The following is a 7,276-nucleotide window of genomic DNA, read 5'->3' on the forward strand; positions in this document are numbered from 1 at the left end:
TGCGTGTTTTTTGAGCTCAATCGCTTCCTTTCGACGCAAGAACGTCAGAAATATGCATTTATAAAGTGTTTGGGTCGATAATAACAAATAAATGGTCGGTTAAAGATCGTGAACGCTCAAAAAACGCTTAAAATGTGCCGAAAATGTCGATTATTTCGGATCTGAAACTTCTAGCATGTTTTCCAATGCGTTTCATGCATTCCTGGCGTCTGTGAGGGGAAAATGATGTAAATTTGAAGACGTTTAGAGAAAATTTTAATTTTTTCGAAAAATCGACCCCCACCCTTGGAAAAATTTCGACCAAAAATCAAAATTTCACATGCGTGTTTTTTGAGCTCAATCGCTTCCTTTCGACGCAAGAAGGTCACAAATATGCATATAAAGCGTTTGGGTCAATAATAAGGCAGAAATCGTCGGTTAAAGATCGCGAACGCTCAAAAAACGCTTAAAATCTGCCTATTGGTAGTCAATTTTCCAGTTAGTGCAGTAAAATCCTCAATGAATTCTACTCAATTCCAATCGTTTAGTTCACATTGAATTTTTCTGAATGCACATTCACAAGTCATTTACGTTGATTGGTTTCTAGGCTCGGTTTAATTGAATTTTGCGACTCTCGACTTCCGACCACTCAGCTAGTTGAGTAAAACTGGCAATGAATTTAAGTGTATTCGTGTGATTTTCCATCACCTGGATGATCCACTTCCTTCACCATTTAAGAGTGAACTGCCTTAATTAAGGATGCAGACTGCTGATCAAGAGCAAGCGTTGCAAGGAAACCTTTGATTAGCACAGTGAAACTGCCTCACATGGCAAATGTCGATTGATTAATGTTAATTGAAATCAACCGGCGAATATTCAGCGAAATGAGTTGGATATCATTAATTATGTTGTTGTTTAATTGCGGTACTACTAAGTAGAACACTTTCTCATTATCTCAAGGTGCCGTAGAAAGGAAAACTTTTGCGGTCGCAGTCAATTGTGCGTTTAGAAGCCGGCTCGAAACTGCCACTGCTGTAGCACACATGCAAAAGTTTCTGTTGCGTTGGAGAGACGAACGACACTGCAAACTAGGCCGAAGCAGATCTTATCCCTATCACCGGATATCAGCAATGATCATTGGTAGTAGCAGAATTAGGTTTAATGGCAAACGCGAAAGTTCGATGCAATCAGTGCAACTTTCCATCGTTTAAATGGCCTAATGATCGGAATCGATCTCTGCCGATTCTTCTTCTGGTTATGGTGTTGCATAACCCTACGGCGCATGGGTGTTGATACTCTCTGCTGGCGCAATAACTAATCTAGAAGCCCAATCAAAACCTGGCCTGGGGAACTAACAGTTATCAGTTTTAAATAACTGTTCCAATTTACACCGAAATGTAACCGAAACCGAGTTTTCATCGTCCGTGCGTGTAACCTAGTTTGAGCTTCAGTTTGTTGTTGTCGGGTGGGCGTTTCGGCACGCACGCAATTTCCATGTACCCACATTGACGTTATCAGTTTTTCGAGGATCATGTGGGAACCCACTTAAACAGATTAGTTTTTAATCAACTGCTGGTTGATGTATGTAAATGGCCCACATGCGCCCTGCACAGCTGATAGCAGGCAGTGCGTTTGTATGTGGGCTGCACTGATAACGTTTCCCAGCCATAGTGAGGGAAAATTCGAGGAAAATGTACAAAACAATCACTTTCACCAGAAATACATATCATCGAAGTGGATTTATCAGCGTTCCGAGGATACCCTACAAGATCTACAAGTCTTCCTACTGCTTCCTCCTTCCAATCATAATTGTTGCGAAAAAGTAAAATTTTAAGTAACAGATAGTGTTTCACATTCTTATTCTTTCCTGGGTGTCAGTCAAAGTGTGAAGTAAAAATTTTGTCATTACGTTTCGGCGAGACAACAGCGCCATCATCAGATTTAAAATTTACACAAACTCATGATTGGTAAAAATCAACGTTCTTTTAGGTCTTTGCCTTCTTGAAACCGTAAATTTGTCTTTCGAGAGACAGATTATTATTATTATTATTATTCAAAAACTGATGATGGTGGAAAACACCGAAACGTTTTTTAATTGATAAATAGACAATAAATGACTGAAGCCCAGGAATTGATATTGCTTCTGCTGAAAGTTGATGCAAAATTGAAAGATCGCGCCTCAAGATTGGTCTAGTTTAATTTGATCGCTAAATTTGTTCAGTGGGTGGGGCCTTTGGTCGCACCAATAACCTTTTTCTCGAAATTGGCCCGATTGGCGGTTTTAATTTAGTTAATAGTCAAGCTAGAACAATAACAGAACATCAGTTGAAAGACCTCCGACTCCACCGACGTGTCCTTGCTGGGTGATTCACATAAACAATCCCAGTAATTACCGTTTTAGCATTTGGTGTATTAAACTCTCGGCTATTGTTTGCGATCTAACGACCTCACATTTGCCTTTATCTTATTTCGGATCGGTCCAAAATAGTAATTATTATTGTCATTGTTGCTTGATCATCCGGGATTTATGAGCCGGTGGGTGCAAGTGTGGCCAGCAGGGTGCCACCCTGCTGGCCGGTTCAAGGCGATTGGAACCATATTTTATAGAAAATTATGCGGGTGAACCGTGCCTTTATGCCAAATTATAGTCATCTTCATAATTCCCGGTTCTTCGTCGAGCCTGCGGATTGCGTCTGAGCAGGTTGCTTAGCCCAATCGATGTCCAAATATCGCTCATCAAAGCATCGAGCGAAATAAATCGATTTTGAACAATTATCGTTTTTGTTTGTTCCAGTTGCAGTGCGAAGTTTAGGCAAATCGACAAAAGTGCGGAGAAATCAGACGATTTCAACAAAGCTGGGGCACCGATTCGTCTTGGTTTTCACTCGCATTATGGCAAAATTTCTTGTTTTCGGTCGGTTTTGTGTCTTTTCGCTTCAGCCGTCCATTCATTGTTATCCAACTGATCAAGTCTTCACCTCGAATGTGTCTAATTTGCCTCTATTACTAGACAAACTGGTTGAGCATGTGCAAATCGATTGACGTGACTGGCAACACATTTCATGCGAATTAATCGGATCACCTATTCATGTAGTGGCACTTCATTTCGCCCCATAAATATTAATGGATCCACTTGTTGACACGTATGGAAAAATCGAACATCCATGCTAATAATAAACCGGAATATCCAACACACTGATGTGCGTGCCTAAAAGGCAGATGCGCTGAGATGCGATCGAACAAAGAGTCTGCAGGCAGCAATTATTTATTTTGCACAATACGGCGGCATTTAAACCACACGCGAGCCATCTTCAGCAAATTGTTGTTCTATCCGTATTATTATAAGGCCGATTTCAAAATTTTAAGTCTTGACATTTAGCTGGGTCGAGGTGCAGCGCAAATTACGTTTATTGCCACTTACTTTACCTGTTCCACGTCCTTTTACTTTGTCTCGATAGACAATCAGCCGACTGTTCGAGCCATCGGCATCTCAACATCATCAGTCAAAAATCGGTGTCATCCAATTTGCAAAACAATCTCATCAGTCCAAGATAAATGTGGCTCGTTGCCATTTTCGTGAGGACTTAAGAATGACTCATTTTTCATCATTTACCACGCGTTTGCATTCGCAAATAGTGATCCGTTTTCATGTCCACGCTTTCTTTCCACCCACTGGACAACTGTGGTCAGCAGGAAGAACCTTGAACCGAAAAAAACTGGCGAAGCCAAAAAATTCAAGATCGCTAGTCGCTCGTTAACGCGTTTTAGCTATTTTCCACTGAGAAATACATTTGCCCTTGGACTACAACGTCACCCTCCATCGTATTAAGAGTAGTTGCCAAAAATATTCTATTGGTTTTAGTCTTGTTATCAAGTCTACGGAACTATTAACTTCCACAGCACTAAAAATCGCTAATATTCTGATCAATTTATGCGCAAACTCTTCAAGTTTAGACCTGCATGTGTTTACAAGCAGACTTTCGCTACTTCCTCACATCATTTATTAGCAATCAAACCGTATTTGCCCATGGACTACAAAAATAATTTGCTCCAGGAAACTAGTTTTGAGTGAACATGCATTCCTGCAATCGTTTAGTTTGGGTATAGTTTTCAAACCTTGATTCCCATTTTGCATAAACGGGCGGTCTTAGTCCGAGAGGATGGACGAAACAGAGTCAAACTGTGATTGTCTGTTGGACTCAATTTGCATCCAAAATTAATTAATCCGACTTTAATGCCTTTCGTTTTGGAGTTTTTCTTTGCCTCATCTGGCTTGATAGTGCATTTTTGCCTTAATGTTGCAACTGTTGGTTCAATCCAACTGAGGTTTTGTTTTTTTTTAACTTCTTTGCCTTTACATTAACAGTGAAAAGTATGAGATCAGTCAGTCAGTTGAGTCAATTGCTCATTTACTGGATTAAATACTGGATAATTCAGCTTTCTTTGGCTCCAATTCAAATTGAGGCAAAACATCATTTATTAGCAATCAAACAGTATTTGCCCCTGTACTACAAAAATAATTTTCCATGGAAACTAGTTTTGAGTGAACATGCATTCCTGCAATCGTTTAGTTTGGGTATAGTTTTCAAACCTTGATTCCCATTTTGCATAAACGGGCGTTCTTAGTCCGAGAGGATGGGCGAAACAGAGTCAAACTGTGATTGTCTATTGGGCTCAATTTGCATCCAAAATTAATTAATCCGACTTTAATGCCTTTCGTTTTGGAGTTTTTCTTTGCCTCATCTGGCTTAATAATGCTTTTTGCCTTAATGTTGCAACTGTTGGTTCTGTCCAACTGAGGTTTTGTTTTTTTTTTTAAACTCCTTTGCCTTTACATTAACAGTGAAAAGTATGAAATCAGTCAGTCAGTTGAGTCAATTGATCATTTACTGGATTAAATAGTGGATAATTCAGCTTTCTTTGGCTCCAATCCAAATTGAGGCAAAACATCATTTATTAGCAATCAAGCAGTATTTGCCCCTGTACTACAAAAATAATTTCCCATGGAAACTAGTTTTGAGTGATCATGCATTCCTGCAATCATTTAGTTTGGGTTCAGTTTTCAAACCTTGATTCCCACTTTTCATAGACGGGCGTTCTTAGTCCGAGAGGATGGACAGTTTCTCAATTCTCACGATACAGGGTCAAACTGTGATTGTCTATTGGGCTCAATTTTTCATCCCAAATTCATTAATCCTACTTTAAGTGATTTCGTCTTGGGATTGCATTGGGCTTAATAGTGCTTTTTTGGCTTAATGAATTAGTAGTTGCGTTAGTTGCCCATTCAATCGTAACGCCTTTGGGTTTATTTATACCAGATAATTTCACTTTTGTTAACTCATTTGTAAGTTTCTTGACTTCAAACTTCTTTTAGTCGTTGTATCATATTTGTGGTTTTTGTTTATTCAAATGCAAATTGCGGTCCATTGACGTAGATCGATTGCAAAATTCGCCTATTTTCATTCTCTTCACTTGACATTTGCTTTCTTCGCCAATTAGTCTGTTAGTTGAATTTAGTGGCGATACTTTCGCTTTAATCGATGGTAGTCGAATCATTCTCGAGGTTTATCACTATCACTCAGTCCTTAACAACGTCCATCTATCTGGAAATTGATCGATTAAATACATTTGGCCCAGTACTACAAAGTGCGGCAACTAGTTTTGATAAAACCCCTAGCCGAACGGCCATTCCAGGAGAATGTTGATATCAATCGTTGTTTCCTTTTCTGGAAAAGCCGTCGCTTTTAGTCCGCGCTCGCAGACTGTTCTTGGTCAGCTAAAGGCATTTTTATGGTAAATCATTCGACGACACATGTTGGTAATCGAATCCCACCAGCTACAGCTGCCATTATAAATCCCAGAAACGAGTCGATCGTTAATCTCTACCCAGAACTGCATTGGGCTGAGACAATGTAATATTTATATCGGATGTTACCGAATAAACGTGTTTTATATACGGAATGCGGTTTCGATACTAATCGGGGACGAAACATGGTTGGTATCTCAAGAACCCTGCGGTGCCTTTGGTTGGGTTTCGGTGACGTATTGGCTGATGGAAATTAGGCCGACGACACAGATGAAATTGCATCAGTTGCCTCGGTACGGTTCCAATTGAAAATCCGATTGAAATGCAAGTGCAGCGTCCTGGCGGGTTTCTAGTTACCGTCCAGAATAATGGGCAGTAAATCAAAAGCCACTTATTTCCGTGCCGAACTGCCAAAGAGCGATAATTACTTGGGGTTCCAGATGCAAAAATGCGACGAGCCGACGAGTCAACAAACCGATGGCCATGGCAGGAAAATAAAACACCAAATAAAACGATCCCTCAAGTAGGTACGCGAATGGTACGATGTTCTTGGGTTTCTGCGGATTGTTTTCACGTTCTAAACTCGTTTGGGCTCGTGGGCTGCCAGTGGAACCCGCTGATTTTCATTTTGTTAATCAGAATTGTACAACTAGAACCGAACGGAGACAATGAACTGGGCACCACTTGACGCCTATGGAACCTGTTGTATCCAGAAGCTTAGATATAGATTTACACGGGTTTTTTCAATCGATGGTCTATACAGATGCTTCCTTTTAGAAATTTAAAACTATTATTTCTCCTAATAAATCTGTTCAAATTCAAAAATTTCAGACTTTTGAAGTTAACATTTTGGTATTTTTCTAGTTTCCATGCTCTTTCAGCGTCAATATCGTATGTATAATTGCTTGAAAAAACTTCTTTTTTTCTTGGTATTTCTAGCAGGTTTTGATGGGTTTTTTGCTCATTGCAGATATCAGTTTTTCTATGAGGAAACAGATCACGTCTTCTTATTTTACGTTTCAAATATCTGGCATCATGCCGATGGTTCACGAGTAAAAATCCATCATTTATTAAATTTCGCAACAGGTTTGCCAAATTTCGCGTTTTGGGGGAGACAGCTGCTTAAAGAAAACAGGCAACATGGCCTCCTGTGCTTCCGTATTATGGAAAAGTAGTGGAAAGTGGTGGAAAACCGCATTTTCTCAAGGAATACCACTAGGAAATGTTGTTAGTGAAGGGATTGTCTAAAAGATTACCTGGTTAGCTTCGAAAAATGAACACCATTTTTTCTGCCGTAAGGTGAAAAGGTTGTCGTCAAATTCGAAATGTTTGCTTCAATTAATTGAGTTTTTTGGTTTAATGACTTTGCATTTGATTTTATATTCAACTTGTCCTGCAGATTCAAATGTCTTCTATAGTGTCCAAAAATGTCAAACTGCTGCGTACGCTAGATTAGAAGTGAGAGCCTTTTAAAGGAGAGCGTGCAGTTGG

At 39.7% G+C, this 7,276-nt stretch overlaps 1 protein-coding gene across 1 annotated transcript in view; it reads right to left on the reverse strand.

Annotated features, from left to right (window-relative positions):
- Positions 1-7,276, reverse strand: part of LOC109538961 — a gene marked incomplete in the record, with an annotated part of 31,776 nt that overhangs the window by 18,682 nt on the left and 5,818 nt on the right.

The sequence above is a fragment of the Dendroctonus ponderosae genome, unplaced genomic scaffold (assembly GCF_020466585.1).
Source record: "Dendroctonus ponderosae isolate FM_Combo_2020 unplaced genomic scaffold, Dpon_F_20191213v2 Dpon_F_20191213_10, whole genome shotgun sequence".
Taxonomy (NCBI): domain Eukaryota; kingdom Metazoa; phylum Arthropoda; class Insecta; order Coleoptera; family Curculionidae; genus Dendroctonus; species Dendroctonus ponderosae.